This window comes from Carettochelys insculpta, chromosome 28, assembly GCF_033958435.1.
Source record: "Carettochelys insculpta isolate YL-2023 chromosome 28, ASM3395843v1, whole genome shotgun sequence".
Taxonomy (NCBI): domain Eukaryota; kingdom Metazoa; phylum Chordata; order Testudines; family Carettochelyidae; genus Carettochelys; species Carettochelys insculpta.
The window spans coordinates 8139462-8164210 of record NC_134164.1 but is presented as its reverse complement, the minus strand read 5'-3'; the positions used below and the strand labels follow the sequence as shown (position 1 = coordinate 8164210).

At 46.5% G+C, this 24749-nt stretch overlaps 1 protein-coding gene across 1 annotated transcript in view; it reads left to right on the top strand.

Moving 5' to 3' along the window:
• Window positions 1–16902: 16902 nt before the first annotated feature.
• KANSL1 (KAT8 regulatory NSL complex subunit 1) overlaps window positions 16903–24749 on the top strand; it is a 171516-nt gene continuing 163669 nt past the window's right edge. Inside the window, exons 1-2 of the mRNA XM_074979002.1 lie at window positions 16903–17421; window positions 17979–18116. The gene's annotated coding sequence lies outside the window, so the exon portion shown is untranslated. The remainder of the gene's footprint in view (window positions 17422–17978; window positions 18117–24749) is intronic.

The following is a 24749-nucleotide window of genomic DNA, read 5'->3' as shown; positions in this document are numbered from 1 at the left end:
GGTTTTGATTCACATTATTCCAAAAATTGTGCAAGTTGAAATTGTGTAAGTTTGGGAGGGGTGGGTCTACTGCATTGCATAGTTTTTTATGACAATGTTTATTTTATACTCACTTATCTCTGGTTCACTAAAATGTTTTGTTCTCCACCTGTGTCCCTCTTTACTGGAAAGGGGTTGGGGAGGGGTGAGAGGGCAAAGGGAGAGGTTGTGGCGGGAATGAGATGGGGCTGTGGGCCTGAGGAACCCGCTGTGGGGAAGGTTGCTGGTGTTCTTGGGTGAAGGTCTCCCTTGGGGCCTCCTGAATCCACAGCCTGTCCCGCTGGGCTTGGTAGATTGGAGCTACCCCCAGAGTCCACCCCACACCCTGCAAAGAAGGCCTCCCACTTCCCCTCCACAGTGTGGGAGACAACTTGGGGGATGTGCTCTCCCCCATGTCCAACTGGGTGAGGAGGCACCTGAAGCTTGCCTTCAGGCAGCCAAAAGCACCCTCGGCCTGCATCCGTACCTGACTGAGACAGGTGTTAAACACTTCCTGGCTAAGGCCTAGCTGCACGGTTCCCTGGCTTATGAAGCCCTATATGGTGCAGTAGACAACATCCCCAATGATGTACAATGGCACGTGCACACCCCCAACTGCCAGTTCCTGGCCAGGGATGAATGTTCCTGCTTCCGTCCTCGGGCACAGGCTGGAGTTGCGGAACACCTGTCTGTGGTGTGCCTGGCCCCAGCACCTGACATATACATCAAGGAACTGCCCCTGGTGATTGACCAGGGCCTGCAGCACGATGGAGTAATATTTTCTGTTGATGAACCTGGCCATGCTATGGTCCCATCAGCCTCCCTGAAGCTGCTGGGGAACCCCTGGGCAGCAAATCCAGCCACAACTGCACCCACATCTGTAAGACAGCTGACCCTCTGCAGAAGGATGGTGTTGGTGGCTGTCATGACCTGCAAGGGAAGGAAACCAAGCACACATCTGAGACTGGGAGGGATTTCCTAGACACTGGGGGGGCGATATCTCTGTCCCCATCCCATTCCCTCACGCCTCCCCCGAGTTCCCCGGGCACTCCTGCCCCCGCAGCAGCAGGGCTGTGAGAGGCAGGGCAGCATGGTTCCCTGGGGACAGGGCTTCCTGCCTTCACACACCCCTGGCCACACTTCCTGAGGGTCCTCCTTGGTGGGACAATCCCCCTCCCTCCGTATATGCCCTGCAGCCCAACAGTGCCTTACCTGCATGAGAATGGCCCTGACAGTGGACTTCCCCATGCCAGACTGGCTCCTGATGAAGTGATGGTGAGCTTCCAGAGGACGATGGCAACCTGCTTCTCCAGGGGGGTGGCAGGCAGCAGCTGGGTATCCTGTCTCCAGAGGGTCAGGGCAAGCCAGGCACAGAGCTCCAGGAAGGTATCCTTCCACATGCGGAAGTTCTGGAGCCACTGCTGGTCATCCTGCTGCCCCATGACCAGCCAGCCCCACCAATCAGCACAGGTGCTGTGCCTCCAGACCCTCCTGGTCACCAGGAGGGTGGGGGGGGCGAGTGCAGGTAGGCCCATGCAGCAGCTAGGGCACATTCCTCGGTGGTGTCTGCGTTGTCCTGGGGAGCAGGTGAGGACAGCAGTGAGGAGGTTCAGCAGAAGCTGAAGCGCCTTTGAGTCCAGCCAGCACAAGCCCACATGCTGCTCTGGCACCATGGCTAGCTAGAAAACACAGTCTCTTGGCAAGTGTGTGGGCCCTGCTGTAGCAGCTGTGCTATCCCTTGACAAGGTAGGCAAGCCTCAGCATGCTCAGGGAAGGGGCATGGGAGGGCCCTTAAAGGGTGCACTTCAGGGCTCCTGGAAGGGCTTGCCACCCATGCAACCCTGTCTAACGGGGTTCCAGGGTCTGGTGTGTCAAAAGAGCAAATGGGCAGTCTGGCTGCTCTCTGTCACTTTTTCAGTCTGCTTTGCAGTCTGGCAACACTCTATTGACAAGTTTTATAGGAAGATATTGTCCGACAGTAACTTCTGTCGATAGATCACTCTAGTGCAGACATAGCCTTTGGGTCTGAACACAGCAGCTAGCACTGCAAATAATCCTGGCTGAAGTTAAATAAACACCAGTATTGAACTCTTCAGCCAAAGCAAGACTTTGCGTTCCATATTTGCTTGTCGTAACCTACGAATTTGCGGACCAGGTCTGACCAGTAGCCGCACACCAAAAAATATGCTTCAGGCGAAGGTTTCATAGTGAACTGTGTTCCCATTTGAGAAGTTTTCTATTTGTAAGCCTAGATACAAAAGGTCTGATATATTTGCCTAATTTTTTTATGGCCTATCTATTGTAATAGGGTTTTCTCTTTATCTGTGTCAACATCTCTCCCTTTTTAAAACATTCCACTGAGATCTTGGCCTCTCTCCTGTGGCATAGAGTTCCACAGGGGCACTGATTTTGTTTGTTTTTTTAAATTTAGCATGACAGCAATTTTCCCTTGCTGACATCCTTCATTGTTTTTAATTTGCAACTTTTTGTCAAATTTTGGTATTTAAAGGAACACTGAAAACATTAAAAAGTCCCGTGGCACCTTATAGAGTAACAGATAATTTGGAGCATAAGCTTTCGTGGCCAAAGACCCGTTTCATCAGATGCAGACGAAGCGGATCTTTGCCCACAGAAGCTTATGCTTCAAAATATCTGTTAATCTGTAAGGTGCCACAGCACTTCTTGTTGGTTTTGAAGATACAGAATAACTCGGTTACTCCTCTGATACTGAAAATATTTTTTCCTGTGTTGCTAACGACCATCTAGTAAAAGATTAATAGGTTTTTTTTAACCATTTATGTAAGCTAGCTTCTCATGTTGAACACTAAAACCAGAATGGTTAATTTCACTTCCTTTTTCTCAAATATTTTGGTGTTTGCCTGGAATATGCTTTCATTGGTTTTCAGTAATACATGTTGAAAAGTGTATAAATAAAGTGTATAATAAAATAAATAATATTTTAAACAAAAACATAACCAAATTAGGAACCTAATGTGAGGTGCCAATGACCTTATTTAAAAGAACAAAAACTCTGTGAGAAACACATCAGCCTCTTTAAATATCATGTGCCACTCAAATGTGGTGGCTCAGGACTATCACATTCTGAGTGCCTCAAACAAGAATTCAGTAGAAAAAAGTCTAGCTACTTATTATAACCTAGCTTTACTCAGTGGAGACATCTTAATTAGGGGACTTTATATAGCAACAAAGGAGCGTTATCCAGCACTGACCATACCTTGGCTCTGTTTTTTTGCTCTGTTCTGTTAGCATTTCTCAACTAAAATGGATCTTAATATTAGACATAATGGTGTAAGAAAAATCAGCTGTAAAACAAAATGAGGTCTTACCTTTTATTATACCAACATCTGCTGGCATGAGAGAAAAGCTTTCCAGTGGCACGGAGCTCTTGAGTATCTTGTGATGGACATGACAGCAACTATATTGTGTAAAATCTTTCCCTATATACCTAACCAAAGTTCCAAGCTGATGATATTGACCACATCCAGGCTATAGTCACTGTCCCACTTGCTAAGATCAAAAAGCCACTTCAGAGGAATGTCTTCATTAGGCTGAAGATTGACCCCATCAATTCAATTTCATGCACCTAGTAGGGACACACAAAATCAAACTATCTGGGGTCAGCAGTCAACCCTGTACTTCTCTGATGGGAGAAACCTCTCTTACTCCTCATACTAACTCCCTCTGAGATGACAGCCTGATAAGTGGGTTGGAGATAAGTTGATTCTAGCTATGCAATTGCCGTAGCTAGAACTGCTATCTCCCATTGACTATGATGTCTACTGTAGACCTGGCCTGACTTTCAATAGCTGCACCCAACTACTTCTAGAGAGAGAGAGAAACCTTACAATTCTCTGCCTACTCTCCCTAGCCAGTTTATCTGGCTGTGTCTACACACCATTCCCCTTTTGGAGGAGGAGTGCTGGGGGAGATTTGAAAATGCAAATGACTCACTGATTTACAAACCTTGCACTCTACTTGCATAATCTCATGTGATCGCGTCTTCCAAAAAGACTTTTCCAAAACCAAAACCAGACATGTCGATAGGGTTCCTTTGGAAAAAAAAATGTTTGCTGAAATAAACCTTATTTTGAAAGAAACCTCAGGAATAAGGTTTCTTTCAGAAATGGGGGGTTTTTTCCCCTCAAAGGAGCCCCATTTACACTGCTGTTTTTGTGTTCAGAAAAGTCTCTTCTGGAAATGTCCTCACGCAACCATTTGCATTTTCGATCTCCCTCATTTGCATTCCTCCGCCAAAAGGGGAATGCTGTGTCGACGTGAGATTTGAAAAGAAAGAGCCAATGACCTTTGGGAGCAGAGACCATCTCTTTGTTCAGTGTATGCACAGCACTCAGCGCAATAGGACCCTGCGCTATGACTGAGGCTCTTAAGTGCTACTTTCACCAATAACAATCGTTGCCATAGTTTATAGTCAGAGGTAAAGATCCTCATGACAGGCATGTAGTGTAAATCAGGGGGTTCTCTTCACAATACAACCCAGCAAAGGACTGCAATATAAAAACAGAAGGGGCTTTTTTAGCGTTTACAGTAGTCTAAGTATAGAAGCCATGATTCTGCATCCTTCTCTTCAATGACAATAGGATTGGACCCTAAGAATTATAACTGCACTTGTTCTCCATGGCCTCCCAAATAAATAAATACCCTCCTTTCAATTATTTATGTTGTGTCTAATCTAGTTCTTTCCTAACATCTGCTTGAACTTCAAGGCTCACGTACCTGCATGCCTTCCATCATTTCAATACTCCTGTATGCAAGACCATGTAACAGACGAGCAAGCATGTGGAGAGCTATTCACTTTAGCACTGGGTCACTTGCTGTGTGACTTTGGGCATGTCAGAATCTCTGTGCCTTGGTTTCCTCCACTCTAACACTAGGAATGACAGCTCTTTGCGTACTCCCTAGAGCAGGGGTGGCCAACCTGTGGCTGTCAAGCTGTGCACAGCTCTTTGAAATGTGGCTCCTGCTCGGAGCCATGCACCAGGGCTGCTCACTTTCACTCTGCACACTCACCCCAGTCCCTGAAAGGAGAAGCACATGGTGGTGGCTCTGGTGAGTCCTAGGCATAATGGGCATTGGGTTAGAGCAGGGTAAGGGAGGGCGATTGGGTTAGAGCAAGTGGGGAGCATCTGGCTCTGGGGGAGTGGGAGGGCAGTGAGCCATGCATTATGTATTTATTTTGATATATCTATATATAGATATAGAAGATACATAGAATAAATATATAATACGTTGCTCTTTGCACTCTAGCCACAGCTGTTTTGCCTCTTTGTCTCTAACTGGTTGCCTACCCCTGCCCTAGAGCTAATTATGCAGTTTTTACTGCGTGGAAACTTATGAAGAAAGCAAAGTGTTCATAAAATAGGCTTAATAAAATGGAATAATTAACATTCTAACTCTTAGTCCAGCCACAGAAATACTGTGCAGTTTGGGACTTTGCTGTATGCATTATTTGATACCAAAATTAAAAATATCATCAGATGTCCAACAATGGGCACATAGTTTTTCACAAAGAGATCGTATCAGGTTCTGCCTCTGAATTTATTCCTTCACCTGAGAATTTCTGATCCTGCATGGTCTTCTCACATGCTGTACTTTTTCTGAAGAGAATCCACTCGAGGCAAGAGATACTTTAATGGATGTTACATACTATTGTCATTGTCTTTTCTCTGTACTGTTCCAGCTATTGCTTTTGTATTACGGTAGCACAAACATTCCAAATTAGGTTGGAACTTCTTTGTCATCAGTACTGTGCAAACCCTTCACGAGAGACCACCTCTGCCTTTAAGAGCTTGCAACCAAAGCAGACAAGGCAAAGAGCAGATAACAGGCCCTAGAGGGGTGAAGTGACTCACTTTTGGTCACCCAGTAGGCCAGTGGCAGAGCTGGGACTAGACGCCCCAGGTTCTGGTGCCCTGAACCATGCTGCCACATCAAAGCATTAGGCAGGAGATGGGATGGGGTGTTGGAACTGCAATGCCTGCACCAGTTGATCTGCAATGATTCTGGAATGCACTATGGTAGTTAGGCTAGCTGGTGGAGGGGGGATTGATGTTTCTGCCCCAGTATGTAAGGAAGAGAGGGAAGGCTAAAGGGCAATGAAGCAAAACATGTCAGAGGAACTCCAGTTAAGGATGGGACTCTGAGATGAAGGTAGGGAGCAAAAGAGCAATAAAATGAGCCAATGAAAAAGTGTGGGAGAGAAGAATTCACCCAGAAAGTTCTGACCTCTCGGTAACTCACCTGCCTATTTGCATTACCTAGCACTGAGGAGTCTTACCCCACGTTGATAGGTGCTGTACAAACACAGAACAAAAAGACAGACCTTGACCCCAAAGGATTTACAAAGTATTTCTAAATATAGCATTCTTATAGCCCCACCTCCCACCTCTTGTCTGAGAAGAAGTATGGTACATAGCTTTTGCCAGGGCTGGCCTTGTTGGGGTAAGTGGGGAATTAATCAGGGTAGTCACCCAGGCTGCTGGCTTCTGGGACAGCATGGGAGTGTCACATTGCTCTGTCAGTCTGAATGGGAGAACGCCCAGGAGGGCCTGGCTTCAGAGGATGACAGGCCTAGCATTTGCAACACCTGTGTACTAAGAGGCAGCTGTGAGTCAGTTGTGGACCATGAATATCACCTCAAATCTCCTGTCATGTAGCTGGCAGGAGCACATCATTGTAAGAAAAGCACTTGGTGGATCATGAACACAATGGCAGGCAGCAGGTGGCTATATGAGGACATGGGTAGTGGTGTGCATGGTCTGGCAGCTGGAAGTATCTTCCCTGTGAGTGTGCTGTAGTTCCTGTTCTTCAGGCAGTCAGACCAGGGATATAAAACCAGGCCTTCTTATTAGGTACAGCAACAAGAGGGCTTCTGAGCATGCAGATCCCCACCTGTGTCTGCATCAGCAGCTTCTTCCAATGGGAGATCTTTCTTGTGATTTGACTAATCTTAAAAAGCCAGTACACAGTATTACTCTATCCCTCATATTCATTCTAGTCTCATTGAAAACGGGCATCCCTTTGATAGAAAAAAAATGTCCATAGCCCTTCAGGATGGGGAGGGAGTGGGGATTCAAACATCAAACTATACACTCAGTGATGGATAACAAGTAGACTCTAAAGGGCTACAGAACTAAGAAATTTATTAGCTTTCTTGTTCAAGACCCGCTGCTTCAGATGAATGGAGTATATAAATAGAATCCAGAGTTTATATACAGGGGTGGGGAGGAGAGATTACCTGTCACTTGTAGGACCAGTTGATTAAGCAAATTAAGTAGGATGTGTCCCATTCCTCCAAATATCAGAGATGGGGACTTTGCCCTTGTCATGCATAAGATATAGCTGAGATCTCTGTTCAGGACTGCGTTATATGTGTCAAATTTACAAATGAATTCCAATTCAGATGTCTCCCTCTGAAATTTTGTGGTAAAATTCTTTTGCAGAAGAATGGCGACTCTTAAATCTATTATTGATTATCCAGGAAGGTTAAAGTGTTCCCCTATAGACTTATGTGTATTCCAATTACTGATGTCAGATTTAAGTCCATTCATCCTTTGGTGCAGAGACTGTCCAGTTTGTCCAATGTATATGGCAGAAAGGCATTGCTGGCACAAGATTATAGACAGAGACATCTGACTTGGAATTCATTTGGACAGTTTTAACCCAGTCCTGACCAGAGATCTTGTGCCACACAAAAGCAATTTCCCCACCTTTGATATTCACAGGAATTGGACAATTCCTACTTAATTTGCTTCACCATCTGGTCCTACTAGTGATGGGTAACCTCCTGTTTTCTCCTCCTTCTTCTTGCCCTCCCCCACTATATAAACCCCATATTCTATTTATCTACTCCAATCATCTGAAGAAGTGGGTCTTACCCATGAAAGCTCATCACCTGATAAATTTATTAGTCTCTAAGGTGCTACAGGAATGCTTGTTATTTGTGGCTACAGACTAGCACAACTATCCCTCTGACTCTCAGAGATGGAGTCACTCAAAGTGCACCTACCACTTCCTGACATCTGTGGCTGTGGCTCTGCTGTCACCAGTGCCCGAAAAGTGTATGGGGCCTCTTCAGCTTTACGGACTGGCTTCTTCGCTTGAGCATTTGTGTATCAAATAATGTTGAGAAGAAAGCAATACACATGTAATATTGGGATGGTAAAGGTTCGAGGCTCGCTTTGAGAGTCCATAGTTATGAGAAAGGAGAATGGGATGAGTTACACACAGACCCAGAACCTGTTCCTTTCTCTGATGCTTCAAGCATCCAGGAGGCCTTATGCCTCTTTTAAGAAGGGATGAAATGTCAGGGTCAGGAAGTTCCAGGGCACTTGAACAGCAGCTTCTCCTTCAAACGCTTGCTCATGTCCATATCATTTGGGTCAGTATGCAGCGCATGCCTGATTGTCAGAAGGTTTTCCCCAAGTGGTACCCATTGGGTCAGTTGTGCTCAACCGAGTGGCAGCTCTGTGACAGCAAATATGTACACCTGCTTACTCTCCACCCCCTCACTTCCTTCTTATTGCATCTGACAGTTGTTGGAATGTCTTAGTCCTTCTGCAAGTGCCTTTTTTCGTGGTCTCTTGGCTTCGTTGTATATAGTTCTCTTCATTAGTTTGTTAGTGTATTTAAGAGTTGGGGGAAACCCTTGTCACAGAGGCAGCAAAGAATAAAGAGAGGCAGAGGCAGCCACTGTAAAAGCCAAACAGCCTAAAAAGTTGGACCTATTTGGCCAGAAGGGCTGTGTGACCAGGGGCTTCCAACTCCACATTGCCAATCAACAGATGGTGCTGAGTAGGTACTTACAATCCCTGGACAGCCCTGCTCAAGTACCAGGAGTTGCTTCCCTCAGATGCCCAAGCATAATTCTCAGCTGTCACAGCAGAGGGTCAAGATGGTCACTCTCTCCTCCCTTCAGGATGCACTTGGTTCAGCAGAATCCACTACCTGCATAATGACCACAGACATAACTATGCACAGGAATTTCTGGTTGCAGCTGAAGTCCAAAACACCACACAGGACCTTCCCTTTGACTGTGTGGACCTGTTTGTAGAGCCAACTGCAGTCCCCACAGCCTCAAAGACCCAGTACAACCCTTAAGTCCCTGGACATCTACACCCCTGCCCCTCTACCAGAATCCATTTAAACCCCATCTCCCCTCACACCCTTACCAGGGAAGCTCGTGTCAAGACTTTCGCAGGCGAAGGTCCTCTGGATCCTTCTCCAGTCAGGGGGTGGGCTCCTCCAAACAATCTCAGGGCCCCAAATCAGGGTTTTGATGGTGCACTCGAGGGCAGAGCACCAGTCCATCTCTGGATCAGTCACCCTCTTTTGTGAACCACTTATCCCATTTCTGCCATGCCTGGGCTCAGATTGCAACAGACCACTGGGTTCTTTGCATGGTAAAGGAAGGCTACGCTATCCAGTTTTGTTCCTGCCTTCCCACCCCTTTCCCTATCCCTCATCAGGATCCGTTCTCATGCGTTCCTCACCCTAGATAGAGGAGGTTCCTCCAAAATCCAGGGACAAGTGCTCCACTCCCAACATTTCCTAATTCCCCGGCCCACATGCTATTTCTCAGTTTTATGGTCAGTCCCCATCATGACAGCCCCTCAACTGCTTGTGAAGAGTATGGCAGTCGCAGGCAACTTCCCTGGAAATGTCGGACTCAAGTGTCCCCATGCCTGGACAACTGGCTCATCAAGGCCAGGTCACAAACAGGTACAGGACCATGTAGCCCTTGCTCCAGCCACATTCCAATAGCCTAAGAGGTCCCACAGCCAGCCCAGGGCTTTGCAGCTGACCCCAGCTGTGGCCCCAGCCTGAAGCTGTGAGGATTCCCAACTCTCCTGGACTGGAGACCATTTCCAGCAATGGCGTGTGGTCCAGCCAGTCCAGTAGAGTTGGCAACCTGATCTCAACAGGTCTAAAGGGCCAGAGGCAGGGGCGCAGCTCAGCACCTCCATCCCCAAAATAGCTCCAACACTGATACCACTAGGGGAAAACCTTTTGACAACTGTGCACACCTAAACAGAATGCACATCAGCAAAACATCTCAAGGAACAACAACAAAGGATGAGTTACAGGATATAGGTAACCTTTTTTTCTGTGTCAGTTGTAAGCAGCAGAGTAGTGAAGATTCCATTGCAGTTGGGAGCAGAAGGGCAGTGAAGGAAATGTGCCAGCTGGGCACAGAAGGGTGGTGAAGGAGCTGTGGCAGTTGGGAGCGGAAGGGGAGAGAACATTCCATGGCAGTTGGTGGGAGAAGGGCAGGGCAGGTTCTGTGACAGGTGGGAGCAGAAGGGCAGGGCAGGTTCCTTGGCAGTTGGTGGCAGAAGGGCTGAGGTGTCTCTTTGCTGGCATGGAACAGATGGCAGCTGGGAACAGAAGCTCCCAGAGCGTACCACAGCTGATGGTAATCGGATGGACACAGCAACAGCAGCAGGGCACTCCCCTATCCTTGCAGAGGAGGAGAGAGAAGGTGAGCAGGGAGGCTAAGGAGACCCTGGGTAAAGTCTGTGAGAAAAGACCTGTGACAAACAACATCATGAGGTGAAGAAAGGGGAAGGGAAGGAACAAGGCCCGAGATGGGGAAATGGCCTGAGGAATGCCATCTTCTTGAAAGCCAAAGGTGCTCTGACTTATCTCACTGCCTTGCACAGGGGAAGACTGAAGGGCTGACTCAACCCTCTGTTTTTAAATATAAAAATAACTCCATCCATTTCCCACAACATACATAGGATCCATTGTTTCTAGCAATTCTGAACAGAAAGGGCCTAGATTCTGGCTGCTGCTGCTTTACAAAGTTGGCAGCGTGGAGTGGCTGAGGACTCCCCTGCAATGGCCTGTAGGGCACATTAACTCTAAACTCAGGTGCAGATATTCAAAACAGTGGGTCTGCAGATGAAACCTGGTCCAGGATGGGCTCTGCAGACTGAGAAGCCCTGCTTGTTTTGTTTTGCCTCCACTGCTCCTTCTGTGGACAAAACCACCTTTGAACTGCCCTGCGGTCTTGCAACACTTCAGTCTAAAGACAATTTACCTCAGAAAGTTTCTTTTAAAGGCTTTTGAGAGTCTGCAGCCTCCTTGTTGATATTTTGAAGCCCGTTCAACCCTCCGTAAAGGTCATTTTTAATTGGGCCTCCTGCTAGTGTGTCGTTTCATCTTTTTTTAACTTAAGGAAATTCCTTTTAAGGAGGCTCCAAATTGAATTAAATACCAAAAAGATTTTGGGTTTATTGGGGCTCACACAGGAGTTTGTGTTTATTAATCTCTAATCTTGAAAAATTCCTTCAAAAGCTTGATTTTCATTTATTTATGTACGGAGGGCCCGGGAAGCCTTCCAAAATCCATCAGGGATTGAAAAGAAGATTGTGGCTTTTTGTTTTCTTTTTTAGAAAAAGCATTAAAAGCATCAAGTCTCCAATCTAAAATTAATAATTTTGACACCAAATTTAATTAATGGATTTTCTGAGGTATTTTTAAACCAGTGAGGATGAAAAGTGTCCAAAATGATTCAGTGTCCAACTAAGATGTTTATTTTGGAGGCCCTTACTCTTGAAAAAATTAACTGGGGACTTGATCTTTTTAATCCCTTTTCTGGAGAGGGAAAAAAAACTCTGAAAATTCTTGTAAATCTTGCTTGAGGCTCCTTGTTCAATTTGACACCAAAAATACTTTGGCCCAAGTGTCTGTTGTTACAGATCAAACCACACGGCCATAAAGCCATTGCATCCAAAGTCGAGGCAGGCCCTGGCTACGTCTACACTACACCAATCAGTCGACAGAAGTTACTGTCAGAAGACATCTTCAACCAAAATTTCTGTTGACAGATCATGTCCACACACAAAAGCGGATTGAAAGAACCATCTGCTCTGTAGACAGAGAGTGGCTGGACTTCCTGGCCGCTCTCTCAACAGGATGGCCAACCGGTAGCACAGCAAACAAGGTGCTCGGTGAACCGGAAGCCCTCTCTGTTGATAAAAAGGTCCTGGAGCATCTTCTTGTCAACAGGAAACTGTCAACAAATGCTTTATTCCTCAACATGGAGAGGCACAATGCTGCCGGTGGATGTGCCAGGTTTTGTTGATGAATTGTCAACAAAGGGCATTTTGCATGTAGACGCTCTACGGGTTTTTTTTGACAAAAGCTGGATTTTGTTGGAAAAACACTTTCATGTAGATGTAGCACCTGAGTGCTATTATGCCACTTTAGGGCTTCCCCATTCAGTTGACACTAAGGGTAAGGAACTAGGAAACCAACAGCACCCAGTAAAAAGTTAGTGCCTTCAAGTCTCCTGTTTGTGCCTAGTAGACTGTCCCCAAGCCAGTCTCATGAGACACTTTAATCATTAACTGTGGTCAACTCAGACGTCATCAACAATACTAGAATATTTAAAAAAAACTGACCTAGGAGGAATGGGCATGCTTAGGTCTTGTCTATGCTTACTGGAGAGTTGATGCTCCTGAGGCTGATCTCGTGGGGACTGATTTAGGGGGCCTAGTAGGGATGTGATAAATCAAATGCTGAGGACATCCCCATTGACTCCGTTACTCCTTGCATTTGTGAGTAGTAAGAGAAGTCAATTGGAGAAACTCCATTAAGAGGTTTATAGCATAGATTCTTCAGCTAAACAGATTTAAAAATCCCGCTGTTCTTAAATCATACAAACACTCCTCAGATCAGGTGCTAGTCTATCGTTATTCTCTCCTAGAATTCCTTCTGAATGGTTTATGGAGAGGACAGAACACAAATTCCCCATATTCCCAGTGCCTGCTCAACCAAGTAACCTACAAAATTAAAGACATACTTAAAAAATGAGGATCCAATGCTAAGTAAGGATAGAAGGGGAATTCCACAGCCATGATGTCTGAGGCACAGATATCCTTTCGCTGGTTTCTCTATTAGGTTTAGGAATATCATCCTGTGCAGTATGATTGTCATGTTGGACTTTACACAAAAGCTTAATGTCAGGCTTTTTGCATGTCAGCTGTATTTTGGTATGTTCAGCCAGTCACATTTCAAAGCCACTGGCTGTATTAGACTCTCAGACTAAGCAGATGGATTGCACGACTTTGACTTTTGATCATAGCAAGATCAGTGGATGCCCGAACCTTCTGTCCCAAGGAATTGGAACTTTTTTTCTGCAGAGCTTCAGGCTCGGCTCACCTTTCCACAGTTTTGAATGTTAAAAACTTTTATTCTTTTAGGTGCGATCAAGAGTCTAGAGTATGCAGCAAAAAATCAGGCATTGTGTTCTAATACTAACTCTAGCACTGGCTCATCTTGGATAAGACACTTAGGCTACGTCTACACGTGCAGCCAACATCGAAATAGCTTATTTCGATGTTGCGACATCGAAATAGTCTATTTCGATGAATAACGTCTACACGTCCTCCAGGGCCGGCAACGTCGATGTTCAACTTCGACGTTGCTCAGCCCAACATCGAAATAGGCGCAGCGAGGGAACGTCTACACGTCAAAGTAGCACACATCGAAATAGGGATGCCAGGCACAGCTGCAGACAGGGTCACAGGGCGGACTCAACAGCCAGCTGCTCCCTTAAAGGGCCCCTCCCAGACACAGTTGCACTAAACAACACAAGATACACAGAGTTGACAACTGGTTGCAGACCCTGTGCCTGCAGCATAGATCCCCCGTTGCCGCAGAAGCAGCCAGAAGCCCTGGGCTAAGGGCTGCTGCCCATGGTGACCATAGAGCCCCGCAGGGGCTGGAGAGAGAGCATCTCTCAACCCCCCAGCTGATGGCCGCCATGGAGGACCCGGCAATTTCGACATTGCGGGACGCGGATCGTCTACACGGTCCCTACTTCGACGTTCAACGTCAAAGTAGGGCGCTATTCCTATCTCCTCATGAGGTTAGCGACTTCGACGTCTCGCCGCCTAACGTCGAAGTTAACTTCGAAATAGCGCCCGACGCGTGTAGACGCGACGGGCGCTATTTCGAAGTTGGTGCCGCTACTTCGAAGTAGCGTGCACGTGTAGACGCAGCTTTAACCTCCTCGCTTCAGTTCTCTCAAATGGGAATATTTATACCTATTTTATAGCAGTGTTGTAAGGTTTAACTCATTAACTCTGCTAATAGTTGAACAGTGCCTCGAAAATGTAGAGTACTGAGTAATATTATTTAATCACTCTCAGGCCCTGGGTCAGATCCTCCCTATTACAATGCATGGAATAATTTGGCCATTTATGTGCAAAGGATATTAAACATAAACAGAACACAAGGCTGCTCTGTGAAGTGCCTAAAATAAATCAGATTACTTAACAATTTAGCATTTTTAGTCTTACATTTCAGGGAGAGTCCCATACTTAAAAATGGTTGGCCTTTTTTATCTTCAGGGCAGATGAGGAGAAGATGAAACAACTACCGGCGATGTAAAGACCTCTTGAAAGCTGCAAGTTTATCAGCTGTATGCTACTCATGCCACAGCTGAAAAAAATTGCTGGATAAAAAACGTGAGAGGCTCACTTTATATGCAGTAACCCCCCTCCCCCACCACCATGTTTTCCCTATCCTGGGTCTCCTGGATATGGATTGTTACCTTTTATCTAAATGTTGTTATTGAATAAATTGCCACAACAGCAGTGAATGCACTTACTCCCATGAGAATGAAGAAGTTTACAGTATAATGGGAAAAACCAACATAAAGGTCTAGCCTTTACGAAAAAATATGTTCTAATACGTGATAGCATCCTAATGTTGCTGTAGCAAGCTGGAGTTTTACCATGTTAGCAGGTCAAGATAAACCCCAGGAAATAGCCTATTAGGCTAATGAGTTAAAACTGTAAATTGTCTATTTTTGCATTAGGATTTTTAAGTATTAAAAAACAGGAGCAAATGTAGTCTCCCATTTAAACGTGTGGGTGCACTATACTGAACAAAACTGCTGGTGAAGGACTCACCAGTTGCTGCTACACCCCATGCCTTGGCACTGGAACCCTGCCTCAGTGGTGGTGGTTGCAGGGAGAGGTGCACTTTCCCTTGGTTTAGGTGGATGTGGGTGATCACTGGAAAGTATTGTGTGGAGGCCTCCAATGTGCCACAGATATGGTCATGGACAACCCTTGTGGGCCTTTTGCACTTAGTCTGTTAACAGTTGCCCTGTCTTAGCTAGTAGTTTCTTCGGGGGGGCGGTGTCCTGTGGCAGAATGGCTAATAGGTTATGTGCCCAACAACGGGTAAAACAACTTTTGTTTGTCTCGTAAAAGCAACAGGGACAGATGCTGAAAAAATATTAGACCATAAGAACAGCCACACTGGGTCAGACCAAAGGTCCATCTAGTGCAGTATCCTGTCTTCCAACAGAGGCCAAAGCCTGATGCCCCAGAGGGAGTGAACAGAACAGGTTATCACAAAAGCGATCCCTCTCCTGACATCCATTTCCAACCTCTGACAAACACAGGCCAGGGACACCATTCTTACCTGTCCTTGCTAATAGCCATTGCTAGTCCTAACCTCCAGGAATTTACCGAGTTCTTTCCTGAACCCTGTTAAAGTCTTGGTCTCCACAACCTCCTCCGGCAAGGAGTTCCACAGGCCAACCCTGTGCTGTGTGAAGAAAAATTTCCTTTTGTTAGTTTTCAGGAACACCCCAACTGCAGGAATCCTGCAGCTGTTCCATCTCCCTCTCGTGTGTGTTTCCCAGCTCAGACCTGGGTGCTGCAGCATGACACGAGCTCCCCTGCTTTTCCTTCCCCCTTTTGGCCCTCATGGGGTGTGGTGGCCTGTGCCCACCTTTGTCAAACCCTCTCTCTGCTCTGGTCTCTGCCTCTGAGGCCAGTGGGGCCCCTGTGCTCTCAGAAGCAGGTGATGCTGATCCAACAGGATCCCCCCTTTCTTACCATCCTTCTTTACGCTAGGACTGTGCCTCCCCACTCCCCATTTCTCCCAGGATCTGCATGCACAGAACTGGGGGGTGGAGGGTCAGCTGGGTAGCTTGTCCCTTATCTAATTCAAGCATGAGGGTGAGTGAGCAGAGCAGAGGGCGAAGGGTCTGAGCCAGTGGATGGTCCAGGCCTGGCTGCCCCAAGCAGCCCTCCCCCCCTCCACATCTCCGGGAAACACAAGCAGAGGCAGGGACAAGCCGAGACACCAGCATCAATCACACCTCCTGCCCCACCCCCTGACTCTGACTGACACCCCCTCCTCCAACCACACGGGCCCATGCCCTCCCCGCAGCCAATGAGAGGGGAGGAGGGCGGAAGATCCCCCACTTCAAGGCTGGTTGAGCTGTGCAGGTAGGTGCTGGGATGTGGGTGCAAAAGCTGGAGCTGGTGCAATCGGGGAAGGAAACCAGGGAGCTGCGCAGGGATGGGCTGGGGGTCACTGGGCAGGGCCGGCCGAGGGCAAGGCCGGGGGGAGGCCGCAGCCTTGCAAACGCATGCGGCCGGGAGAGAGGGAGCGTGGGGCTGGCCGAGGGACCGATCACCCCCTACGGTGCTGCCATAGCCAACAGGCCAAGTAGTGCTAGGAGCCCCGCTCCGGCAACTTTGTCTGGGGAGTCCCCGGGGCGGGGGGCGCTGGCGGCGTGGGGGAAGAGCCCGAACTTTATTTGCTCGGGCCATTGAGCCTGGTTCCTGCCGCTCTGCAAGCGGCACCGCTGCTGTGCCTGCTCCAGGGAGGAGTGGTTGCTGAGAGCTAATTCAGCAGGCCACGGCGGGGGGAGGGGGAAGGAAGAGGAATGGTTCTTGCACAGCCCCAAGTGAGTTGGGGGGGTTGGTAATGGGGCTGAGGGAGATTCACTCTGAAGCTGGACGTGCAACGCGGATCTCCAGGGAGAACCCCGCAGCTGCTCCCCACACTCCAAATGGGGTGGGGGGCGGTATTTGCAACAATGGTGATGGCTCAGCGAGCAGGACAATGCTGGGAGCTGCTGGGGCACCGGGATTGAGGGGCTGCGATCCCACCCGCTCGCCCCCTTGCAGCGCCGATGCGCAGGCGGGGGCTCGGGTCTCGAGCAAGGCTGTGGGCTGGCGTCGTGTTTGAGGAGGGTTTCGAGTGCCAGGCGCTGGGACAGTTGGTAACTGCCGAGCTGCAGCCTTTGAGTTTTCAGGCTGTTGGTGGCTTCTCCTCGGCCACTCGGGTTTGTTCGGTGACTCGTGTTAAGGGAACAAGATGACCACAGATGGGCAGAATCCCGACCCGCCCCAAGGAATGTACAGGGCAAAGAAGGAGGCTGGGGCCCGAGCATGGCAAAGGCGCTGCAGAGGCAGACATGGCATAAAGGGCCTAACGGCTTCAGCTGTTACACGATAGGAAATATCTTTTTAGATTTTCCCCTTTTTTCTGATCCTCCATTTTACCCAGGCGTTTTTAAAAAATGGCAAATTTCAAACTCTTAAGGTGGGTTTTAGTCATATTTAAAAAAAAAATCGGAAATAACTAATGACTTTTTGAGGGTTGTGATCAATTCTCCTCACGAGGCCAAAGATCTTATTTTGCAAAATAGATTTACTTTGGTGGGTGAGGCATTCATAAATGTGAGTGATTGTCTAATTTCACATGGAGGAAGTTTCCTAAAATGGGTTATTCATAAGAGCCTCAGGGAGTTAGGTGCTTAAATCCTGATCCTTTTTTATATTCTTTTGATCTCTTAAACTGAATCAGTAATCTATAGCATGTGCATATTTTTGTCTGTACTCTCCGACTGTTTTGTCCTCCAGTAGTTTACAGGGGTGTGCCTAGTTTTCTAGTTGTAATTCTTTACACAGTTTGCTTTCTGCATGTGCTCTGTCTTCTGTCCTTCTGGTGTCAGGTAGTGGTAAAAAGTCCCATCCTCCCCACCCCCTGCCCCAATCGTGCTTTTTTTTTTTTTTTTTAACTTGCCTTAAAAACAAACAGTCATGTATGTTTTGTTTGCAAGGTGTATTTCTTTCCCCTAACTTTTTTCCCCCTTGCAGATAAGATTTCCACTTCATGAGATAAGAAAGATTTGCCTCACTTGGTTGGACCTGGAAAGACTGAGTTCCTCAAAACTTCATTCTAAGTCTTTTTGAATTGCTCCAGACACTATGGATTCTGTCAAGATGTCCGGCACGGTAGGACCTGCCATCTCTTCATTTGTATAATTGTACACTGTTTTCGAGCTTCTCCTCAATACAGAAATGTCTGAGTTGTGGAAACTACTGTGGTATCTGAAATTTTTGTTGGTGCTATTTATTCTCAGGAGATGTTTTGATACCAGGGCCCTTCTCCAATATTCGCTTTTATCTCTTCCATGCATGTGCAGAATAAACTTTTTCATGTGCCACAAGGCATATGCGAACATGCACATCCACAGGAAAAAACAAACAAACAAAAAAAAAAAAAACAAAAACCAGCTGTGGGTGCTCTGCTAATGGTCTGGGTAGTATTTGAATCTCTTCTGAGTGACTGCACAAGCACACAGCTTATAGGGAGCACTGTTCCCTGTCATGTTCATAACAAATATATTTAACCAAAAAAAAGAGAGATCCAGGAATATAGAAAGTGAACTCTTTTTAGATTTCATATTTTCTTCTTCAGAAAGACAAGTGGCTTAAAATTAAGAAAGTATAATAACTTTAGCTTCTTGTGAGTTTGTGTGTATGTATTTTTATGTGAATTTTTAATAGTCAAAAAAAACATACTTACTAATAATTGTAATTTTACGTAAGAGTTTCAAGATCATTTGGCATGAAACCAGCAATGCTGTATCAGCCTTCCTCCCAATTACACTGTGTTGCTAACCATTAGATGGGTAGTTCCTATTGATAATGTGGGGCCCAAAGATCATTGGAATAATGTCCTTTAATATTTTTGATCATTCACAGAATTAGTAAAAATTACTTTCCAGGCTGTAAATCAGTGCAGTCTGAAAACCTGACCAAACAGGACAAAATCTATTTTGAGATCTTCAGATGAATTTTAATTGACACAATGTTTCCATACTGTCAACCCCACTCCCACTGTGTGAAGTTTGTAACCTGCGACTGCCAAGTCTGTTGAGCTTTTCTGTCTCTTGCAAACACCTGATAGGGTTTGACAAAGTGAACATTTTATGCATAAGACAGAAAACATCAGGGACGCTTGAAACATGTTAGAAATTATTACAACCATGTGGAGAAAGGAACGCATCTACTGAGTCCCATATAGTTTATTCTAATGCAGCTCCTGTCTCTCCAGTTAGTGCAAGGCTAATTCTACAGGTATTATTTCTAATGCTTTGTTCATCCTAGTTTTAATTGACTCATTGAGTATAGCTTCAGTCTGTCTGATCTCACCATTAGGAAGTGCTTCCTGATGTTCAGCCTTTTCTCCCCCACTTGTAGATTCATCCTATTCGTCCAGGGTTCCTACTTGAATCGCTTCAAACTAATGTGTCTTTTTCTCTTTGTGCACCTTCCTCAAATGTTTGTACATGGCTATCCTCTTCGCTTTGCTCTTCTGATATGGATCCTGGTGGTGTTACATGGGCTTGTAATTGCCACAGAGTTTTACCTCTGTTTTAGTCAGCAGGGCTTAGTGTACTCAACATTGTTTTAGGAAATCTAAAATTGTAATCCTGAGTCTTCTGCTGAGTCCCTTCTTGGGATGGGTAAGTTACTTTATCTCTCTGGGCCTTGTTTTTTTCATCTTTATGCATTTAATAAAAATAAAAAATGGCAATGGTCATAAAAGGAGAGAGGGTCATGATCCATTGCCATGCTAAGCATTGTTCTTAGTTGTCATGAAAGCCAAGTCCTCTACTCCTAAATTATAAAGGCCAACTGGAAGACCTGCCTTCGGTGGGATTGCAGAGTGTGGAATTTAAACATTCTGTTACAGAAAATAATATATTTATTGTTATGGATATTTAGACAAGTCTACCCTAGTTATGCTGACCAGCTTGTGTAAACTCCTATATTGTGTATGTAGTTACAAAATAGTCAATAACGTAAAATCCTAATACTACTTATTTCAGTTACTTCTTCTCTATAAGATTTAGAGATTGCCTCTCTCTCTTTTAGTGTGTGTGTGTGTGTGTGTGTGTGTGTGTGCTTTTTTTTTTTCGTTTTTGTTTTGTTTTTCCTCTCCCTCCCCACCCCCAGAGATGTTGTGCCTCCTGTAATTTCTGTTGATGGCAGCTATACTTGCACAGCAACTATGAAAACAAGCCCTACACATGTTTGGTTAATCTGTCTCAATAGATTTTTTTTTTTTTCCAGTTTTATAATTGTCATGTATTAATTAGGGGATTAAGTAGGCAGGAGTTTGCCATAGATATACAATGCACTTTTTTCTCCTGGGACACCTTATAGCATTAAAGTGGTCAGCCTTATGACTTGAGATTTACAGTATCAACTAATTATATTGCACTTAAGGATTTTTTTTTTTTTTTTTTTATAAATTAGTTGCTGTCTGCAGCTAGTATTCTGATTTAAAACAAAAAATTAGCTAGCTCTGCTTTTCCACCTGGAACACAGGAAGAAAAGTGAAGAGTAACATGAGAAGATTCTGGTCAGTTTAACTGGGATGTTTAGGCCCACTAGACCTTACTGAAACAGACAAACCACGTCAACTTCATACTGCTGCTTCCAGTTGTTAAAGAGCTGTTCTTGGTGGCTGAGAGAGAACCGAAAAATGAAAGCTATGAAAAGAGTAGGGCAGGGGTGGGGAACCCCCAGGCCATGGCCCAGATCCAGACTGTGGCTGTCCAGATCTGGCCCCCAGGGCCCAGGACTCCCCTCCTCAGCATCTGGATCAGGCAAACTGGGGCTGTATCTGGCTCACCGGCTCTGCCTAGCAGGGAAGCAGCACAGCTGCCACTGCCCCTTCTCCTACTTGGGGAGTTCAGCCATTCAGAGCAATGGGAGGGCAGTGTCTGGGAGAGGCAGGGAGAAAAGCCTCTCTAGGGAACATTCCCCCAGATGTGGGAGGGGGCAGCAGTGGGGATGTGTGGCAGTAAGTGTCCCTTCCCATCGCCCAGATGCCTCGCCCTCAAGTCTACTTCTGCCCTCCTTTCCTTACCAGTCTGCCTATCCTCAGCCTGTTCCTACACCCCACTCCTGACCCAGCCCTTCCCTTCTCCACGGCTTCCAGCCCACGTATGCACCTTAACTCCATCCAAACCTCACACCTGCTACTTGACAGTCCCCTCCCACACACTGAATTCTGAACCCTTCATTTTTGGTACCACCCCAAACTCCCAGAAGAGTGAATCTGGCCTGGGGGAAGCCCTGAACTTAAGTTCCCCCGTTCTCCCCATCCCTTCCCATGGTGCAGGACCACAAGGGGAGTGAGATGTCTCAGTCAGGGGCCGTATCAGTGAGGGGTTTGTGTGTGGGGTTCCCCCCGCCCAGCTTCTCACTTTGTTTTGAAGTGCCTTGGGTCACAAAGTCTTTCTGAATTGTCAAAATGGGTCCCTGTCTCAAAAAGTTTGTGAACCACTGGTAGACCAACAGATTTTTTTGGAGCATAAGCTTTCTGGAATTTCCACTACGTGCATCTGATGAAGCAGGTCTTTGCCCATGAAAGCCTAGGCTCCAAAAAATCTGTTGGCCTACAAGGTGCCACAGGATTTCTCATTGATAGTGGTTCTAGTTCACATGTAGTTGGTGCCTGATAAAGCTTTTCTGTCAGATGGCAAAGGCTTTATATTTGGTGCAGGATTACATTTCCGCATGCGTGTTTCTCTTCTTCCCCCCCCGCCCCCCCCGACCTTTTTTTTTACTCCTTTTCCCCAAATCGCACATTGCTTTATTCCCTCAATAAGGGATAGGCTTCCTTAAACTTGTATTGGAATATTGCAAACTAATATGAAATCATTGCCTGCAATGCAAATACAAGTGTACAAATAGTCCCTAGTTTACTAATAGGTTACATACCAAATACCCGGTTGTAATTCAATTTGGTCGTAAGTCAGAAATACCCTTATACTGTAACCCCTCGAGGTATGTGAGGGTTGCGTTCCATCCAACCCTCGTGTACCTCAAATTTTGCATAAGTTGGGGAAGGAGCGGGTGGGGTTTAAGCCTGGGGTGTGTTAGGGTGGCAGGGCTGGTGGGAGGTTGCAGTTGGGCTGGGACTTACGGGGGGTAGGACCCGGGCAGCAGGGGGTTGGGGTGGGGGTTGAGCCTGGCCAGGGGTTGGAGCTGGGGGTGGTGGGTAGAGGGGTTGGAACTGGAGCCCTGGGCACAGGTTGACACTGGAGCCACACATGCTGGAGAGTGTGAGGTGGGGCCATGGGGAATTGGGGGGGTGAGGGTAGCTGGGGGGGGTAGAGCCTCATGCACCTGCAGCATCTGACAGCTGGAGCCCCGCATGTGTGTGCTCTGACTGATACCCCAGTGTGTGCCGGGGGGGGATGTTCAGCTGGGAAGAGGGGGCATTGACTGGGGGTGAACTGGGTCAGGGGTAGGTGGAGCTGGCAGGGGAGCCCCAAGTGCGGGAGGTGGGAGGGGATGAGCTGGGACCGTGGGGGGTTTGAGCTAGGTGGGAGAAGGGTTGAACAGGGTGCTTGAGTGGGTGGCAGGTTGCAGCCCCACGCGTGTGCTGAGCCAGCCTTGGGGGGGCGGGGGGTAGTTATGGGGGTTGGGTCTGTGTCTGCAGGGTTTGGGCCTGGGTGCCGGGGGGGGGTGGTTTGGGGCATGGGGGCTGTAACACTTAAAGGTCCCAGTCAGACCTGGGGACACACTTCATCCACTGTATACACACATAACAGAGACTGTTCTTGCCCCAAAGAATTTAAAATCTAAGCGCAACAAGCGAGAGAACACAGGGTTATTGTCAAGTATAATCGGTGTAATAAGCAGTAGTCAGCATGCCAGTTGACTACCCATTGTCAAGTGTTTTTATAACCATCACAGCAGGGGAGGGTTTTAAGAGATTCGAAGCAGGTTAACGTAACGTTCTGGAGAATTTTCTGTGTATAAGGGAAGGAATTGGAGAAAATATGACAATGTTTGAGGGGAAAAAGGGGACTTGTGACTTATGGAGGCTGGTATTGTTGGTTGACTGAGGCAGGGGTTAACTGTCCAGTAATGTATGTGAGGTGAATAGGAAAGGTGAAACTAAGCTGTCAAGTGCCTTAAAAGAAAAGACAAGAAGCTTGAGCTGAATGCTGTGGTGGATGGAGCAAAGGAGGCTGGAGCCTGAATAAAAATGGCTTTGGAGCAGGATTTTGAAGGGAGATCATGAAGTGGTGGTGATGTGGTAAATGCCAAAGTTACAGTATAGCTACGTGTACCATAGAGAGTTTTGTAGACAAAACTGAGTGCTTTTGTACACGCAATGTATTTTCTTGACAGAAACTGTCCACAAAAAAGCTGTGTAGGTACTCTAGGAGACCCTTTTGTCAAGAGCGGAACAAGAGATCGTTTGGTTTATGTGTAGACGCGATTGGTCGGTAGAAGTTCTCAGAACATCTCTTCCAACAGTAACTTCTCTAGACAGATACTTCTAGTGTAGATATAGCCTATGAGGGACAAGGGCCCAAGCAAGTGTTTTAACTGTGTGGCTAGGGCAGCGGTTGGCAACCTGTGCTGACTCCTCTGCGGTGCCAGATGCTGGAATGAGCCTGCCCTGCCGCTGCTGCAACAATAGCAGTGTATCTCCTGCCTGGCCAGTGCTCGACTTTCCCTCCTTCTCTTCTCACATCTGGCCAGGACAGGAGGTGGGGCTGGCTGACGCTCAATCTATCCTCCTCCTCCTCTCATGTCTGGGCAGGGCAGGGAGGTGGCTGGGGGGAATGAGCTGGCCCTATTGCTATACGCTGTGTATTTTTTTTTTTTTGCGAAATTCTCCCTGTGGGGTCCAGATCCTGTTTGGGCTCGAGTGGAGCAGGCTGTGGTGAGCAGGGTCCCATTCCAGATGGTATGGAGCAATTTGGGTGTGTCCCTCTCCCCAGATTTAAAATGGGGATTATTAAATGTTTTTGCTTCATATCTGAAAAGAGACTTTTTTTTTTTTTTCCATGGACCGCTACCTATCTGTGCATTTGTGAAGAGCTAACATCTCTCTGGTAAAGTCATCCGTTGCTTACATGGAAAAATATTTATGAATGTGTTTAATGTATTTTAATTGTCTTTGAATGTGATGTAGTAACTGGAAATAAAGAAGAGAGGCAAATGCTGTAATGAGATTCAATAAAGAAGTTAGAGATTCGGAGACAGTTAGTAGCATGTTTGAAAGAGAGACCTTTTATAATAAAGTAGAAATGTAAGATCATGAGCTGTTTATACAAATGCAACGAGCATCCTTTTTTAAATAAGATTACTATAGTGTATGCTCCTAAATTGACCCCCTTTGGATTTGCAATTAATTTTCTGGTGCTTATGGCCAGTAGATGGGCCTGATATTGGATCTTAACTAGGACTCAGAAAAGAGTTAACTATCTACATGGATCTCATTACAAATCATTGTGTGTGCATTGTTCTTAAAATAGGGGTTACAAAAAGTATGGTTTGATGTTAGTTATTAAGGACTGTTTCCTGTTCACAGGCATTGCAGCTCCTGAGGGGTTGATTTTTGTGACTGAATTTGGAAAAACTAGCTCTTCTGCAACCAAAATAGCGAGACCCCTAGGTTAGGGGAAAGGCGGTGAGATGTGCAGCCAAAAGGGCTATCGGGAGGCACAGAACTAGAAATCTTGATTCTCAGTTAGGGCTTTTGGTTTAGCAAAAACTCTTCCAAGGCAGAAAGCTTCCCATCCTCTCTCCATTCATATTTGTTTT